Source organism: Atractosteus spatula, chromosome 8, assembly GCF_055471065.1.
Source record: "Atractosteus spatula isolate fAtrSpa1 chromosome 8, fAtrSpa1.hap1, whole genome shotgun sequence".
NCBI lineage: Eukaryota > Metazoa > Chordata > Actinopteri > Semionotiformes > Lepisosteidae > Atractosteus > Atractosteus spatula.
The window spans coordinates 24,740,387-24,760,053 of NC_142713.1; positions in this window are offsets into that span (position 1 = coordinate 24,740,387).

Genomic DNA, 19,667 nt, shown 5'->3' on the forward strand with positions numbered 1-19,667 from the left:
AAGAAGATGTATTGCACAGTATAGATATATTGAACAATCCACAAGCATATTACACAAGTGTAGATATATATTACAGAATTATAGATCACTTGCAAATTCACTTCCATAGATTGCACAGCCGTTGTAAACAGAACAGCAGTTGTAAACAGAAGATTCAGGTTCAGCCCTCAAAACAGGTTAATGTTGACAAAAATGTCTCCCTTTTTATTCTCCTGACTTGTTAGCGGAAACTGGCAGTAGAAGATATCAATGGAAGCTCACTCTGATGTCACTATATACAAAGCAATTGTGTGAATAGTGTGAAGACTACACAGAAACCTAGTCTTACTTTCAAATTTGAAAGAAAATAATTTCAATCCGAGAGATTTTGTCAAGCAGCACCTTACTGCGGTGTATTTACTCTTCAAAATTTATGAGAACCGTATGATTTCTAAAAATTATAAATAACTGTGAGAAATAGATGTTTGTACATTTTACTATGTCCGTTAGTGTTGGGTGTATAGTGGTATTTGGAAGATGAGCCCAAATAAACCAAAACACCAGAATTTTAGTAAAAGAAGTGTTCTCCCTGTACTTAAATTGTACCATTATTTTCACAGCCTGGGGCGGACTGAGGGACATTTATAAAGTTAACAATGTACTATGAGAGAAAAGGAAATGGGGCATGAAAATGTGTGTAGATTGCATCCTGGTAAGGACAAATACTGCTTTACTCTAATGGTGCTACAAAGTCCTGGAGTTTCTTTTTTTTCTTCTTTTTCTTGTGTTTTACTTATGCCGACCACAAGATGGAGTCCCGGTTCCTATATATGATCACATGTCCAAGTAGCGAGGTGTCTACATGCGACCAAGTTATCATGAGTAATAACGAATGTTTTAATGCATGTTATGTGTGTGATTTAGTTGTATATGGAACATAGCCATGCCAAACTGAAAAGCTCATAATGGTTAATAAATAAATATTAAATTGCATTTTTTCTTGCATTGAATCTTTTGGAGTTTGCGAGTTTCCTGCAATATTACCGAATGTAGTTGTTTTTAAAGGTTACAAAAGAATGTATTAGTCTCTATAAGTAAATAACTCGTTTTTTGAAGGAACTAAACTCCAGACAAACTTTTGGGGGGCATAGCAATTGCATATTATCAATTTATACAGTGGGCCACATTTGACCTTTATTCATTGTTTTTTTTAAGTACCCAGCCTAATGAAGAAATTAAGATTTTCTTCATCTTCATAACACAGGACCTCCTGAGTTTCATTCCCTAAACTCTTCTGCACTGCATCCTATCATATTAAACTTAGAAATGACTACCACAGCTCAACACCTCAAAGGAGCATCTATTTTCTGAACTTAGTCAACCCGTGATGACATTAGGATGATATTGTATAATATTTATATTCATGTTATACTGTAGAAGAGCCATAAACTGTTAACATACTTCAAAGACTTCCCTTTTCCAACGCACAGTATTTAACACCATTTGTCTTGCATGAATTTAATTTAAAAAATAAAATGCAGGGAGTATCGCTGAAAGACTGCATTTTGTCACACTGTTCGGATACTAACGTAAACAGATTCTGTCTGCTATTTTGCAGACACTCTTTCGTTCTCTTATGTGAGCAAAAAGATTCTGCTTGTTCCAATTGTGCATACTGCACTAGCTTCTCTGAGTGCTTTCCTGTCTTATGTAAATCACGATACATCATTTCTTTTTGGCTACGCTTCTTTCTTTCCACATAAAGACGTTCATTCCTGTCCTGGTAAATGTTCTTGCACTGCGGTGCAGTGAAAGTGGGGAACTAAAAGGGAAAGAAATAATGTTTCCGATTCAGTTCATGAGCCTGTCTCCAATAAAGTAGATTTTAAAAGCATTATATACACCATTGGTAAAAAAGTAGACTTTGGACACTGTGATGACTTCTGATGTTTTCAAGTAGGGGAATCCTTCAAACTTACAACCAAAATGTTAAAACATAATATTTCACAGAAGTAACAAGGATGAAGTATGCAAAATATTATATATATACCCTATTAGTTTAGAAGCAACTATTTGCTACTTCTCTTTACTTTAAAATCAAGGTACTTTGTTAGAAATTCAAAGCCTAGAATAAGGCAAATAATAAACTGTGTATTCAAGTTCAGTCTAGGATCAGGTATCAGACATCAAGGGGAAAGTAACGTAACATCCTGGATAGTTGAGCCAATGAAATGGCACTGTGTTGAAGGTAGACGGGTCACCTGAATATTACTTATTTCTGGTCCTTTCAATACTTGCTTCTACAGAAGAATGGTAAATACTGAGTTTTACATTCCTCTGCTGTGGAGTGCTGTAGGCGTTTCTGCATTTTTTGTCATTTTGTTCCCATCTATCATATAAGATAAGAGAGAAAGATAGTCACCAAAAGTAAAGGTACATCCCTGCCCACAGTAAAGTGCCAACAGTAGAGCAGTATAACATGTCTAATATTGGACAGAGAAACTATGCACATAATATCAAAGCTCATTGATTTACAAAAGCTAAATAACGGAGCATAATACAAAAAATAATACAGAAACATGCAGCAGGTCAGGGTAGAGAAAGAAATATACAACTAGGAAACTTACTGCTACATATCACAGAGAGGACGTAAAGCAACCCAAGTCACAGATGACACCTGTACCAAAATAAAAGTAATTTCTGCAGCTGAAAGTTCATGTGCGTGCACAAATCCTGCCAAAACATCTGATTACATATTAGTCTGTTGGAAATACTGGATCTTAAACTTGGGAATTTGACTTTCTGAAAGAAAACAAAAATATTGCTCACCAAAAACTGAATATGAAAACAAACCATTCAGAAAAATAAAGGGAGAATAAGAAAGAGCTGATCAGAGATCGAAGTGCAAATAATTAACATTTTTAAAATAATGAAAAACAACGTCTAACAACCTATCCTAACACTAACCTTAAAAGTTAAATACAGAGGTGCAGTATATAAAAATAAATAACATTTGCTTTTGTGTCAGTTTCTGGGTGGCCTTTTTTCTCATATTCCACATTGCAAAGCAATATTGTTTAAGGTTCTACTAGAATTATGTTACATGATGGGACCTTTGCCTGTGAGATCTCCACTTCAATTAGCTCACTCTTCGGATGACTTGGGTTTGAGTCTGATTTGCGTAGCTGTAAAACTTGAAGCACAATATGTGCTTCATACTCTACCCTGCTTAGAAGTACAGAAGTGTATTAAATTATGTAAAGAAGGAATAAAGCAAGCAAGTAATAAGTATTAGGTATTTTCATAGACATTTAATCCTGTCCTGAGCATTAAATCTATCCCCAGAGCTAAAATAGATTTAGAACGTAGCTTTGAGCTTAACTTGAATGCTCAGCATATGTAAAATTACATCAATGTCATTAAAAGACATAAAACAAAACTGATTCTGACTTTTCAAAAAGGTAGGAAAACTGAAATCATTATTGGATTATTGGATAAATGGTCATTTCCATGTTTTCCATTTTTTTCTCTTGATGAACTCCTTGATTGTACTGACTAGGTTTTGGGCCATTGTCATGCTTCATGGTGAAGAGCCAATTAATAATTATGGAAGCATTTTTTAAAATACATAAGCAGATAAAAGGTGTCTGTAAAATTTATAATTAAGTCTGCTTCTGCCATCATTCTTCCAGAGAGATGAATTGAACAGTTCTAGAGGCAACTATGCCTAACATATGCTTCACAGATGAGATGGAAGTCTTTGGAGCCCCCACAGTTACCTTCATTCTCCACACTAAACCTTTCCTTTGCCTCAATAAAGGTTTATCTTGGTGTTATCTGACCATAAACGTTTGTTCCAGAATTCTACTGGCTCATCTTTTTACTTCAGAGCCAATTCTAATTGACATTTCTGTACAATTTCTGTGCTGTAGAAAGTTTCCATCGTGTGATGCACTCTTTGTAGTTCTGCCGTCTGTACTGCAAACTATGGATTTTGATACCCTCACTTCTGCACTCTGGAGGTTGTCAATTTCCCCGACAGTTGTTTCAAGTATTCCCTTGACAGTGTGATCATTTTTTCTGTATCAAATGCAGGTTGGTCACATGTGGCTGATTCTGAATTACACCCGCGGCTCCTTTCCTCTTCAGTACATTTCAAATTGTTGATTTTGGTATGCCCAATTTCTGAGATGTGGTTCACAATGGGTTTTTATTTTCTTTCAGCTTGACAACTGCCTAATTATCTTTATTAGACTTCAAAGTGAAAACCCCACTTTAGATTTCCTAGTCTAAGTGCTCTCAGGGGGCACAGTTTAGACTTAATATTATTAATTAGCTAAACTTTTTAGAAACATTGTCTTCTTATGTAAAAGAGGATGATTCCATAAGTTTTGGGCAGTGCTTCACTGTGCAGCATTACACTGACCCAAAACACACAGCCAACGCAAGCAAGTTCACCAGCAAAAAACGTAAACAAAAATAGATTGGCCAAGTTAATCTCCTTATATAGGATAGAATATATCCTATCCATTTCAGTATGCATTTTATATGGTGAAGAAAAAAAAGCAGAACCTTAAAAACTGGCAAGAATTCAAAGTGGTTGCAGCAAAGGCTCAGCAAAGCAACTCAGATGTTAACACAAAACGCTGCGTAAGCTCAATGGGTCTCAGGCTTCATGCTGTTATTTCCAAAAAGTGATATGCAACCAAACACTGACTTTCACAGTCTGAAAATTAAATTGAAAGTGTCTCAATACTTACGGACACCCGAAATGAGTGCGTTTTTGTTCTAAAATGGTTAAATGTATGTTTTAAATTTCCCAGAAACAAACTATAAATAATAATGTCCATATTATTCATATTAATCTCAATGATGACAAATAACTGTAAAGCAAAACTTACTTTTGACTTTGCCTTCCCCATATCAATGATGCTCTATACTGAATCTTAAGTTCATACGCTGGTTTTCAAGTTTCAAGTTTTAATTTGCTTCTGCATATATCTTTTGCTTACGATAGCTCGAGAGGTAAAAGCTTTGGAATGAAATCAGTGACCAGCTTTCTTTAAAATGTTTGGCATAGTGCTAACAGAATGGAAAGTTTGTACATTTTGGAATCTCATAAGCTGTAAGTTTCAGTCATTTATACAAGGTTGTTGTCATCCTCAGTTTGACCTCATGTCATCAACTTTCTTGATTCTTCTGAGCTTTCCACTAGAAACTCCTTTGCAACTTTTCTTGTGAAAAAACACATATTGTAAATGCAACCCTGTAAGATGCATTAAATGCACCTACATACAATAAAGCACGAAACCTGTGCTATGACTCATAAAACAGCTTTGTTTAACTTTAGCTAAACCATTTCACATGTTTTCTTTACATGTTGCTTTTTTCAGTATTAACAAATGTTTTATTTAAAACAACTTTAAAAATAAGCATAGCAATCAAAACAAGCTCTGTTCACTCTTATACTTCACTGCATGTCAGATGGTGCAGCAGAGTTCTTTACTTTCTTCTCTTTTTTTTCTTTGCTAGCCATGAACAGTGTATGCAAATCAGGTTTCAGGTTTATTTGCATTCGGCTTGGCATGCTCCCTATTTCTTCTCATTCGCTGGGCAGCAACAAAATTGATTGACTGTGTTTATTTCTCTTTATGTTTCTATTTGTTTCATCCCACTCGGGAAAACTTTTTATCCTTCCCAAGCTCTTGTTGCACTCTGTTATTCTGTCCCCGATGCTTTTAGCGTTGTATAATATGTTATTTTTAAAAAAAACTGCACGGTCGTGAATCTCCTAGGAGAGTTGGCTGAGCCTCGTAGCCCCGACATTTCTGCTTCAAGTCTGAGCTGTGCCATTTCCAAGCTATAACCAGGATTTCCCAAGTTGTGTTGCACAACTGGCCAAACATTGGATGGGCTAGTGTTCTGTTTTTGTTTCTAGCTTATTGTTTCAACAGTGCCTCCTGGGACCTGAGAGCTTGCAGAAATGCCAGGGAGAGATTCTTCAGTCCACCAGTCATGCTCACCCTCCTGTGAGTCACTGTGGAGATCGCAGTGTCAAAGATTGAATCTGTATAATACAGTAGGTGGAGAATGCGGGAGTCCTTTCAAAGCAGCGGCCCTCATTTTCTTCACTCTCTAGTTTAGGAAGAAAACTTGATCATTCATTACCAAATAATGATTCTGCATTGGGTCGGTATAAAACCGGAAATAACTGGTGATTTCCAATAAGCTGACTTATTCTAAAAACAAAATACATACATGACTCTGGCGTGGTAAAACAACTCATATTTAATCACTTTTCTTAACAATTATCCATCATTAACAGAAGGCTGTCAGTTCTTGTTAAAGCAAAGGTTCCAGCAGGGAACTACTGTTCACATGGTTAGGGGATGATGCATCATTTCTGCACACATACTGTACACACAGGGAAACGTCAGACACACCATTTACACCTCAAATGCCAGTCTGCTATGGGAGGTGAGAGGAAACCAGAGCACCTTGTGAAAACATGTGGGGAACATGCAAACTCCACACAGAAAGTGTCCCAGTCCTGAATCAAACCCAAGCTGCAAGAGCAGTGAATGTTAAGCACCACACCATCCCACCACCACCACCTCGCTATCATCACTGATCAAAAACAATTGTCAGTTGTGTTTCCATGTTCAGAAAAGATTTGGCGACTTGATAAAAGTTGTTGGAAAATGAACAATACATTTGTAATTTGAGTTATCTGGCTTTCCATACTAGTATTAATCGACCTTTACGCTAGTCAGAAAGTGCTTTCTAAAGTTTAGAAGCATCTGTAATCCATGGATAAGTAATATATCTGTTCGCCTGAACAGATAACCATCTCTTCTTTAAAAATAACTCCAGGACACTGATGGGGAAAAGAACTTCTCCTTTTTTGTCATAGTGTTTTCGCCTTTGATCTGAACAGGCACAATCTACAGTACTTGCCTGGATTTTTCTGCACTATTATTCTGCACAGCCTGTACGTTTATATATAATAAAGATTGCAGCTGGTACAAAGCTGGTTATTAGTATCTAAAAAAACAGCTGCAGGGCAGCAGTGTGTTTCTTTCTAACCAGCCTCTGGTTTCTGGCTTTGGAAGGCTGGCGTTTCTGAAGTTTCTTTGTGTCATTATTCTCGGGGTGTTCCCACTGGTTGTTTCCAGTTTCTGGAACTAAATGTGCTAGGTTCCCATAGTAGCAGGAACACAGGAAAGGTTACAAACAAGAGGGGGTCATTCAGCCCATCAGGTTCAATTGGTAGCTCATACTGTAGCTTATTGATCCAAAGATTTCATCCAGTTGTTTTCTGAAGGAAGTCAAAGGATCGGCTTCAACCACATGGCTTGTTCCTTACTCTCCCAAGCCTTTGGGTAAACATGTGCCTCTAGTTCTCAGTTTTAAATGCTCTTCCATGTACTTTCCACATATGTTCTCTGGTTTGAGTTTCACTGCTCGTTCTGAAGCAATTTGACGTGTTGACTCTGTCCATGCCTTTGAGGATTTGGAATAGTAGTGTCAGGTCCCCTTACAGTCTTATCTAAGAATAAAAATGTTTAGTTCATTCAACCTGTACTTGTAGTGTCACGATCATCATCCCCCCTTTCGAGGGCTCTCCCACCTTGTATTTTTGTCATTACGCGCACATGTCCCATGTTCCACCTCTTATTATTTAAGTCTTGCGATTCCAGTGTTCAGTGCTCAGCTTTGGAAGACGGACGCCCGAAAGCTCGTCTATCACCAGGCTCAGGAGAAACCCGAGAGCACAGGCTTCATCACGGTGTCCTGACTGAGACGGAGCTCGGAGCGCCTGGCTCCATTATGGTTTTAACCTTCTATGTTCCTGGATTCCTTTTCCCCCGTGTTCGTTTGTATGGATCTCCTGGTACCCGGACCCCGGACTGCGCCTGATTTTCCCCTATTGGACTTCCTCCTGGACTAGTTCACTCTCGATTCCCCCTGAGCACCGGATCACTGTCTACACCGTCCCCTGTTCGTCATCCCATCCATTCCTCGTCGTGTCTTCCATGTTGTCCTTCTCCAGTCATTTCTGGATTATACAGCCACAGATGGGGTCTTTACTATGCACTACATGGGAGTCAGGAGCGGCCCCCCTGACATGTAGGACATTAATATCCCAGAATGCATCTGATTTCTCCTCTTTGTACTGATTCCAAAGCAGCAATATCTTTTCATTATGTTTTGTAAAATTCTTATCATGGACAGGAGAAGGAGTATTACAATTAGCAAATCCTGTGACCTGAAGTCTGTCTTCGGTGTGGTCGTCTTTATTCCCGGTCTGCATTTTGTAAAATGAAATAATCTCAAGTAACCAAATTATTATTCACTTTATTTAAAGTGTAAAGGTTTTTTTATTTTTACTGAAGTTTTTCAGCTTTAATATAGAGCCCAATTAATATTTATTAATATGTGCTTAAGGGCTTCCTAAAAAATGTATTTCTGGATTTTGGTTTTAGGATTCTAAGCCAAATTCTGCCTAAGTGAGGCCTGAGCAAATCTACTTTTAAAAGGGCAAATATGTATTCATCAAAAAATGTATGTATACAGATGGTAATATATACATATATATACAGTACTTCAAAAATAATATGTAACAACATATAGGATTTTGATCACTTTTGGGGGCATATAATTATATATATTTAGTTACCAAATAGGGAAGTTAAGAAATTAGAGAATATCAAGCAGGGAAATCAATAATTAAAACAACTAATCATAACCCACAAATCGTTAAAGAAATACCAAGAATATTTCAAAGCTTTTAGAGGCACCTGAGTTTTTTTGTTCTCTGGCATAGCTCTGGAAAAAGAGTAATAAATCAGAGGTAAACTGGGATAAACAATTATTTATTAAAACTTAAACAGTAGGAAACACAACATAAAACATACAACATAAAACAAATCCTCCCCTTGTCTCACTCTCTTCCTGTCCCTCCCTCTCTCTGTCCGGGGTGTTCAGGAGAGTTGGCATCACAGAGGCCGATGTCCTGACCAACCAGAAAAACCCAGACTGCTATCCCTGTACTAAGTACTAAACAGGCCCCGCAGATAGATAAACCTAGGTCCTAAGCAAGACAGAATACAACAGAGAGCTAAGTCTTTTTTCCTAGAAATCTGGATGCTCCCGAAGCGAAAAGGAATCTATCTCTGTACTCAAAAAAAGCATCCACTAATCAAGACAGAATTTTTTTTGCATACGGATTCCTATACAAGAAATCAGGGTTTCCTAAAATTACGGAACAGCAAGCTCTTTTAAGCAAGGTTCAAATATTTTTTTCCAGAATCTGGCCTTTAGGTTTGAGAGCTAAAGACAACCCCTACAGCCCCCAGGTGAGTAGCATTATGAATAACAAGTGCCCTTTTCCTAGCATCCATCATTTCATATCCCTCCTTCCTTTGATGCGTGTGTGTGCAAGTGTGTGGGCAGGAGAGTTTGGTGTTTGGATTTTGGATTTTGACACTCTCTTATCCTCAGGGACAGGCTGTCATTCACTCTGTCAATCAAGTTAGCGCCAAATCTACCAAATTTCTTACTTACCAAACAGCACTCTATCATGGGTTTAGTTTGACACTATTGGTACGACTGTGCCAACACTCAGTTCAATATTCCCCTATCTACTACCACTGTAAAGTGTGAAGAATAGTAAATGACCCAGATATGGAAATACTGAGGAATATACTACATCATCACATAATTATCAAACAATTTTAAATAAAGTTTTTTTCTGCAATAAATGCCTGCATTAAATTCAACGTTTCACATGTTGTATGGCAGCAGTTTCCTTCCAAACTCTGTTATATTTGAATTAAGGGAACTACTGATTTGATGAAATAACTGAGAGGTAATGGAGAGGAAAGACTGAACAATTCTGAAACTCTTTGTAGCCCCAATAATACACTACTGCTGTAGGGAACGTGCTTTGTGTAAACAACCACTGTTGTGCTAGTTACTTTTCTTGAGTGGATAACCAGTTTCCACTGCCTACAAACCTTCTTTTACAAAAAGATGCCTTCAGAACTCCTTGTGTCATCCTACCGCACCTTTTAAGGAGTCCTGCTGTGGTTAAAGCAATGTATTGGCCTAATTTTCTGGCACGGACATTCTCTGTTCAGTCTCAGCTGTCTGTAGGGAAAGAGGAACACAGCCATAGTCTGATCCAGAGGCTTCTCATAAAACCCGATACATTTCTTTAATTTTCATCTTAGTTCCTGAAAACACAAGATATACAGATACATTTCCTTGGAAATAAAGGAAATGTATCTGAATATCCGAAAAATGTTTGAATGGCTCATGAATGTGCCAAAACAACTTCGCATTACCAGTACAAAAGTGGTATTGCAGATTAACCTTCCATCTTTGTATTTGATGTTCCTGTTGCAGTTGACACTGTAAAAAAGAAAAAGACAAAAGAAGTTGTAAATTAAAAGACAGGTTTCAGTTTTTCACATACTGTACATTATAAACAGTGGTAGTTCAGTGTGAAAAAAGGAGTGATTAGAAAAGAGATTTTATTTCAATATCAAAGATGTTATAGCGACTAAAAGGGAAAAAAACAAAGAATTACAAAAACCCCACTGTAAAATTAATTTAAAAATATACAAATATAAAAAGAAACAACTATCCGAAAAATGTTTGAATGGCTCATGAATGTGCCAAAACAACTTCGCATTACCAGTACAAAAGTGGTATTGCAGATTAACCTTCCATCTTTGTATTTGATGTTCCTGTTGCAGTTGACACTGTAAAAAAGAAAAAGACAAAAGAAGTTGTAAATTAAAAGACAGGTTTCAGTTTTTCACATACTGTACATTATAAACAGTGGTAGTTCAGTGTGAAAAAAGGAGTGATTAGAAAAGAGATTTTATTTCAATATCAAAGATGTTATAGCGACTAAAAGGGAAAAAAACAAAGAATTACAAAAACCCCACTGTAAAATTAATTTAAAAATATACAAATATAAAAAGAAACAACTGAAAACTATATATATATATTGCATGTCTGCAATATGCTTAAAGCAACTTATAAATGGGTCTTGGACACACTTCATTAAACTTTTTAAGTAATTAAAAAAGTAACCTTATATGACAAGTTTTTCAGAAACAAACGTTGCCATTATTAAAAATTACTCCATTTTCAGTTTTTAGGTAATTTCTTCATTATCACAAAAAAAACATTACTTGTCAGATAATTGTATTAGTCATCCTCTTTGGAAAATTTTAATAAAGTCAAAGTTTTAGCTTTACAGTGGAAAACCAGCTTTCTCTAAGGCTTTGGGTTGTTTGTCCTGTTAGCTCTTGTACCCACCACCCAGGAAGAAAACAAACAGTGAACGAAAATCCCCATCATCCCCTACTGCACTGATTAATTTCCCTGCTGTCCACTCTGTCTATGTGGTCAGCTTTTGGCATAAGTCTGTAGTATGTAATGAGTATTACAAATATTGAAAAAGTGAATGATATTTTTTTCTAAATAATGTACAAAAGTGACTTTATCTTTACTTCTTTAAAGTGCTGGTTTAAAAGCACTCGATCAGTAATTTTCTCATTTAGAGCTGGCATGTTCTGGCGGACCTCAAAACAGTGACTCATCAGGTCTGGAGCTCCACCTGGTTTTTGTAGTGCAAAGTAGTCTGAGAGTACACCACTCCCCTCTGGATAGGATGCTGGTCCTTTGGAAAGTTACTCTGAGCAAAGCTGATACCCATTTTTACAGCTGGGTGGACTGGAGCAACAGGGATTAAATTATTTTACTCAAGGACACGGCAGACCAGACTCAGTCTTCCAGTCAGGAGTCTGGAGCTCTAACAGCTGCTCTGTGCTGTGCCTATGCAATAAAACAATATTATTTCAACAGAATGATGCAAAATGTGAATTTTAGTCCTTACATTTCAATATAGTCCTAACTATTACAATAGATAACGGAGTCACTTTCAATAACGTTTTATAACCATTTGTGGTGTTCCTTAACATTTTCTTTAGGAAGTAACCATACGTTTTTAAAGATATTTGACTACTTTCATTCTCTGGACTATTACTTTCATGTTTAGTGATTTTCATCAAATCTTATTTTATTCATCTGAATTTCAGGTATGACTGAACATTATAAGTGATTTAAAAATGCTGTTTTTTACTGTCATAAACTAGTGTCAGATTTCATTTCCATGTTTCTGTTTTTTCAAACTATTTTCTTTTTGTAACCCTTTTTGTAAAACATAATAATGTCAGGTGGGGAGCAGCGTCAGCTTGCGTAGGCTGCAAAGGAACAAGTAATAGGTTTATTCCATGCTGAAAAAAAGAAGAAAGAAAACACAACGTTTCGGCCATGGAGCCTTCTTCAGGTGTGAGCTGTTGTCAGCTGCCTGTGAATCGTCAGCAAAATGTGCTCTGAGACAGATCCTGCGGTAAAAGCGGTTAAGGTCAACATTGGTCTGGGGGATGTCCAGCTTCCTGGGAACTGGTACAAAACTGAGGCCTTTGCTGAGGAGGGATCGCTCATCCTGTGAAAGGGAAAGGTCAGAAGGTATAGTGACAACAAGCTTAGGATTGGTGAAGGTGTTTGGGGTGTTGATGGTTTTTTTGTCCTTCTCTGTAGTGAGAAACTGGTAGAGTTTAGAGCTGAGAGATCTAATGAGGTTAGTTATAAAGGGAAGATGATGTGGAGCTGTCTGCCGTAGAAATTCCTTAGCCTCTTTGATGTTGTTGTCAGAAAGGATAATCTGTTTTTTGAGGGAGAAAATGGTAGAAAGCATTAGTTTCCTAGAAAAATTGTTTTAGAAGTCTCTGAGTGTTACTCTGGGTGGTATCAGAGTCAAAAGAAAAGCTATTAAATTTCAGGTGAAATCCTTTAGGGATGATATTCTGTCGACGACATCTGTAAAGGAATAGAAGGTGGTTAGAAAGCCTGGTCTTGAATCAGGTAGCTGTGAAGAGACGGAATGCTGGTTTATTGAGAGAAGCGGGCAAGTGGCCCAGGGAGGAAGAAAAGGTATGACGAAGAGATCTAGAAAAATATTTGGTGTAGGCTGTAGTAGTTCAGGTGGGTAGCAGAATTGGTTCTCACACTGAATGCATTCTCATTCAATAAGCTTTTTTACCAAGAGGTTACATTACCCACTACATTACCTTTGCCCACTGCCCTGTCTTTCTCACACCCGAAGAAGGCTCCACAGCCAAAACATTTGTGTTTTCTTTCTTCTTTTTTTCAGCATGGAATAAACTTATTACTTGTTCCTTTACATAATAATGTCTTCTTCTTACATCCTCTCCAGGACTTAGCCCTACCTTCCCCATGTCTTTAAAAGGCAGTTTTAAGAATAATAAATTAGAACAAGGAATAACATAAAATACACATTCTCCTTTTTTTTCCAAGACAGAGGTTTGCAGTTCATTTGCTTCCCTCGTAGCAATGACAGTCTCAACTATGATTAATGTCAAGCATGATATACAGGGATAACATATAACATATTCAGCAATGGGGGGTAGACATACAATTACATTAAACCAGACCTGTCTCTTATACATTTTAGATTTACCGTCGATGAAAGTCAGTAGACAAAACACCCACGCGTGCAGGCTCTGTAGACAGCTGCTTTTGAATTGCAATGAGATGAATGTAGGCTAAAATAGCTAAATTAATGGAAGGGCTCATATCCAACAAGTTCAATACTGGGCCACATTCTATTGCAGTGTGCTGTCATACACAAAGTCAACATCAATATTTACAGCTGCCATGGCACAATGTTACTTTGTTATGGAAGAATAGAGCCGTTTTAATGTCTAACGGTTTTAAGTACTAATTTAATACAAAGAAATTACATTTGTGTGTCCTTCTATATCCAGTCCTGCCTTTACAGTACATGCTATTAGCATACAGTATTTCATTACAATTAAACCCACATGTCTGTCCTCGGGGATATCTACGGTGGCTTTAACCAGTATTGTGTATGTAAACCACATATAAAATTCTCTTTGCAGAAGTCTGTAATCCATAACAACAGGATGAAAAATAATGAATCTCAAAATTATTAACTAATAACACAAAGACATACAGAAATGTTTATTCTGTCAATTCTAAATTAGGTTTCTTTACTGTATGTTCAGAGGTCAAACTCCAAACTCCAGATACCGTACTGGAGCCTTTGTAATGACACATACATTACAAAAAAGACCAAGCCCCACTAAAACAATGCATGAAGTCAAAAGAAAAGTTCATTGAGTTTACATGCCCACAGTATTTTAGCCCTTTAGAATTTTACAAGGGAGTAGTGGTTCCGTGCGGAAGAAGTACTTAATTCATTAAGTTAGAACATGTAATCTTAAAAAAACAAAACAGCTTTTGAATTGGAACTTTTCACTTTGCGAAGTGAAACAAATAATGTTTCTTGATACTTCAAGATTTGGTTAAAAAAAGGCAGATGCAGTTAATACTGCTACACTGCATTAGTTACCCACCTTGGGATATGGCAGCCTTTTCTGCTCACAAGCAGCCCAAAGAGTGCTTCCACATTGCCATGGCAACAGCACCCACGTATGATAGGTCTGAGATACAAAGAAAAACCTCAATTACAAGCAATAGTTTAATGAGGATGGAACTTATCATGGTCAAGTAAAACAAAGTCTAATAAGGCAAGGCAGCCTCTTCAGTGTAAAATTGGAACAAGTTTCTCCTGCTCAGGTTACCAAACCAAGTAAAAGACTGTGGCTTTAGGGATGGTAGGTCACAGCTCTAGGTGATACGTTTCCATTCAGTGTTTCAGTGTAAACAGTCAGGCTGCCAGAGAAGACATATATGGTAGGATTTTTAGTCAGGTTTAGGGTTTTACTTGTGACATTAACCGCAATCTGTGAACTTCAGCCTTTTCTCCACAAGATGTTTTCTTTTCCCTGTAAATACGGTTTACTGCTCATTTGTTTAAGTACAAAATGCCCTTCACCAGCTTATTACTAATGAAACAAGTTAGATTGTAATATTGCAGGCAGAAATTCTGTACACCACAAAGACCTCTGTGAAACACCATACCCAAAGCAGTAACCTGAGAGCATTTTCATTTGGCGGATTGCAAGGTCTGGAAAATGTACCGAGAGCCTGACAGTTATGAATACAGAAACTGTGTGTGCAATGCAAGTAGAAAACAAAAAAACAAAGACAGTCATCTCATCTTGGAAAACAGCCATAAACTCTCCTTCAATATTTCAAGGAAAGTGTCAAAATATTCTGTTTCTCTAAATGTTATCGTACAGAATTTGCCAAGTACCTGAAGAGGGCAAAAGAAACTATTCCACGAAACATGCTCATTGCCAGGTTTTCAAAAGTCTTGCTAAACCAAATTAAACATGATACTTTTATCTCACTTAGTTTTATTTGGTGCTCTCTCTTTCTGAGTCAAATTATTTGATCAAGAATGCTTCTGAGCTAACTACAGTGTTTTTCCACAGTAAATTCCTACTGCTTACATCCTGTCAAAAACATGTCATGTTCCAATTGTTTTGGTTTGTGACAATTATTCAGATTTCTCAGGAAATCAGATTACAACAGACTCAGATTACAAGTACTTAATTTCTACTGTTCTCTGTCACACATGTCCAAAAGCTTTAATTACAAAATACAGCAAAAGGTGAAAATCCTTTGGATTTCAAATGGACATTGTTTTCTTATCATTATATACATATACATCAATCACTATTTATAAACTTAAGTGTCTTTGGTGAATCCTGACACCATAAGACATTCTGGGAGTATTTCAGTCTTAGAAGCTGATTAGTCAGGTTTCGTTTCCACTCGCTCCTTTATGATATTTGTTAACAATGTGTAGTACAATTCTTGAGAGTCCTTACAACATATCAGTCTCATATAGTGTTTGAGAGAAATCCAACATATACTGTACTGTTCTTTTTCAATTTAAATGTCTTTTGGCTCCATTTCCCTTCCAGGCTAACTGTCGGCACATTGCCCATCTAATTAATTTTCTATCCAGTGGGCAGTTCGCTCACAGAGAAAATTAGGACCTTTAACATCATTCTTTTGTTTTTTATATGACATCTTCTTGCTAGACCAAACAGGGTAATCTCAGAGCAGCCTTTGTTCTAAGGAGAATATCTATTGATCTCATGTACGTATATCATTTTTTAAATTGCAGTACGTTCCACAAGAAAATCTTAACTGCAGTTTCAACTTTGTAGCTTTCAAAATTGCATGTAACTGCACGTTTCCTGAATTATCCAGTCCTTGCTGACATTTTAATAGATATACAGTAAACGTTCATAAATAAAAATGCAAAAGTCTCAAACTAATTTGGAAAGAAATGGTATCTTTGCCTCCACTGGACTGAGGACACATTATTATTTCACAGCTGTGGAGCTCCAGGTACCGACACTTGATAGATAACTGCCTCTTCACTCCGGTCTTGCAGTCTGTTATTCTCTCACGAGCATCTTAAGCGATACCTCTTGGTTTCAGTGAGCAGGTCTTAAAACACTCCTGCTTATTCAAACCCACTGGGCCAGCAGTGGTTTAACTCCCAAGTCGATCTGCTCTTCCGGGTTAGACCGGAGATAGGGTAGTGGTGTGAGGGGAGAACATGGAGCAGATCTGCGATGCAAAACAAAGGCAGGGCAGCTTGTAGCTCCTGGTGTGTATGCCTTAACGGGAATAAAGCACTATAAATAGAGGAGCAGAAAGATGCCACCTGGCTCCAGCCACAGCTGATGCCATTCAACGCCGTTGCAGCTCCTGGTGCCAAGCCGGACTGGGAAGGGACTCGTTGTAACAGTGATTCAGACTGTGCACAATACAGGGGGACTGTTTTGGGGTCTGTGCAGTGAGCTGTGTGGGCAGTCAGGGGTGTCAGCGGAAGATAAAAATACCTAAAGGCACATGAAAACACATTTCTGAGCTTTGAGGATGGCTGTGACAGTAATTAAAACAACCCAGGTGGCCCTTCCTGAAGCGACTACTGTAAACACTTTCGGCTCAGCAGCGCTCTTATAAATGTCAGGGAAAGGTAGGCACTGAAAATATTTGGATGAGTCATGCATCTGTATATGGATTCCAAAGATGCTATCTATCTTTACCTTTCCAAGACCCAAGAATGGCTTTGCACATGTACTCCTTTATGGGAAAGAGAATGCCCAATAGTTCAGCCACCATTTTTTTTTCTTTTTCTGCTGCTGGCACAAAAAACAGCAATTCATCATATAGCCCCTGTTTGTGTTACACAAATGTACAGACGCCCTGAATTGCCATATTGAGCCTCCGCTCTGATGTGGCAGCTTAACAACGTACGGCTTGGCAAAACGTATAGAAGATTAGAAGAAATAAATTACAAGCATGTTTGTTACAATAGATAAAACATGGCTGCCATACTCGCTAGGCCAATTAAATTCTGATCTTTGAAGGCTGCGGTCTTGTTGCCATTTAATTTGCATTAATTTGAATCCCCTTTGTCAGGTCTTAAATGCTTGTATGTGTGTTTTATTTCTCTGGTACCCGATTTAGTTATCTTCATCATATTTAATTCATTTGCTCTGTACCACTTAGAAGTTTCATATTCTTCTTGGTGTTTTATAAGATACAAGCTCACCATTTTTCACCTTCATAATGGCTTCAGGTAATAGGGTATAAAAAGCACAAAGCGGATAATATCTTAGACTTAAACATGCTGCTGTAAATTACTGTGAAAGATGTTGATTTTATTATTGTGACTTTTCTTGCTGTCCACAAAAAGGAAGGCGCAACTTCAAAAAAGGGGGTTGACTGTTTATTAGTTTTTTTCTTCCCTGAGCTTAGCTGGACTGCTTGGCATCTGTACTAGACTACTGGTTTCTCATTCATCTGAGAACAAAAGCTTCCCAACTAACCTGAGTTTCCGCCATGCCGCACCAATGCGCAACACAATGCAAAAACCATATCAAATCATATAAGTGATACTGCAAACACAGGTTTTGTGGTCAATCAAGACAAAATTAAGCTCTTTGTTCTGAAGGCAAAGCTTGACATCTGAAGCAAATCTACAATAATGCATCATTCAGTCACCATCCGTACTGTCAAGCACGGTGATGGCAGTATAATGTAGATTCTTCTGTAGGTTCTCATAACTAGGAAAGAAAAATTTAGTTCTTACCCTCCCAAATGCGATGCACAATTAATATGACAAATATCAGCACCTATCTCAGCTTGTGGAATTCAAATAGAATGCACTTCTGTGCTGCTTCTGTATGTGACCCACCCCCCCCTCTTCCAAGAATGATTTTTCACAAGTATCATGTGCAGGTTGTACAAAAGTCAGGAGAACCATGTCCACTGTGTTTCGGCACTGAGCCATGCATTTTTACAGGAAACCATAACAGTTTCACTTTTACATAGTTAAAGCCCACTTAACCAAGAATTCTTTGAACCCTTTGACTGTTTAAAAATACCCTTCTGTATGTAGAACTTGAGGAGTACTGTACCCTCATCATTTTAAAGGATTTACCATAAATAAAAAAAACCTTCTCACAAGGAGGGTTATATACTGAAGTGTGGATGGCCATATATAATTAAGTTTATGAGGCCAGTGTGATATCAAAAGGTAATCAGGTTTCGTGTAATATTCTGTTGTAATTCCCAAATTCCCACCACAACCACAAATTTCCCATCACCTTTCAATCCCTTGTGTTAGGACCCTGAAGATCCCATGTGTGTCACATTGCTGGACAGCTGGGAGAAATCATCACCTTCTTTCTCGTGGGGACTCTGGAACAGACAGAGATCAGTTAGAAGAGAAACTCATTTACCTGTAAATTTCCTGCAGGCCCTGCATTTCTGTTCCGTTACTGGGTTTATTTTGGACTACAAAATTACACTGAAAGTATGATCACGGATAAACGGAGGCATTGAGCCAGGATTTCCAGGCTAGATGATTTATCACAAGAGGCATTTCCATTGGTTTTTTCCAGGTATATCTGAGCTGGCTGATCTGGCAGAGTAATAGAGCATTGAGGGTCCTCCCTGTGAGTCACTGAGACCACTGTATTCTGGGCCAGCAGGAAAAGCCTTGCTTCTTGGATTGCAGTGCCTTTTTGCCTACAGTAAAACGCTAACTGGCGTCTGGCTTCACTGATTGCATTTTAATACTGCATTTTTGCAACAGTTATTATAAGGAATATATAGTGTGGCACATAATAAGATAACTTTAATGGCCATATACAGTTTCTTGTATTAAGGATTTGTCTTTTCACATACCACAACTTGCTCACCTTGAGACACACAGATGGGGAGAGAAGCTTGGAGTCAGAGCGCAGGGTCAGCCATCTATACAGCACCCCTGTAGCAGTTGGGGTTAAGGGCCTTGCTCAGGGGCCCAATCAAGTAGTATTCCTCAGCCAGCCACAGGATACGAACCGGCCACCTTCCAGCCACAAGCACAGATCCTTAGCCACAGAGCCACCGCACCACCCCACATGTAAAAATGCACCGCAAAATGTATTTGTTGTAATGAATTTGGTTTGGACAATGTGTCATGATCGTAAACCCCTCCTCTTAAGGTCGCTCCAGCCCTTCCTTCTTTTATACTCATCTCCCACACCTGCCTCTGGTTCCAGCCCCCCATGCTATTTAAGCCAGACATTCCAGAAGCCCGCCTACCTGCGAGTCCAGGAGCGACTCAACGGCATAGGCTTCAT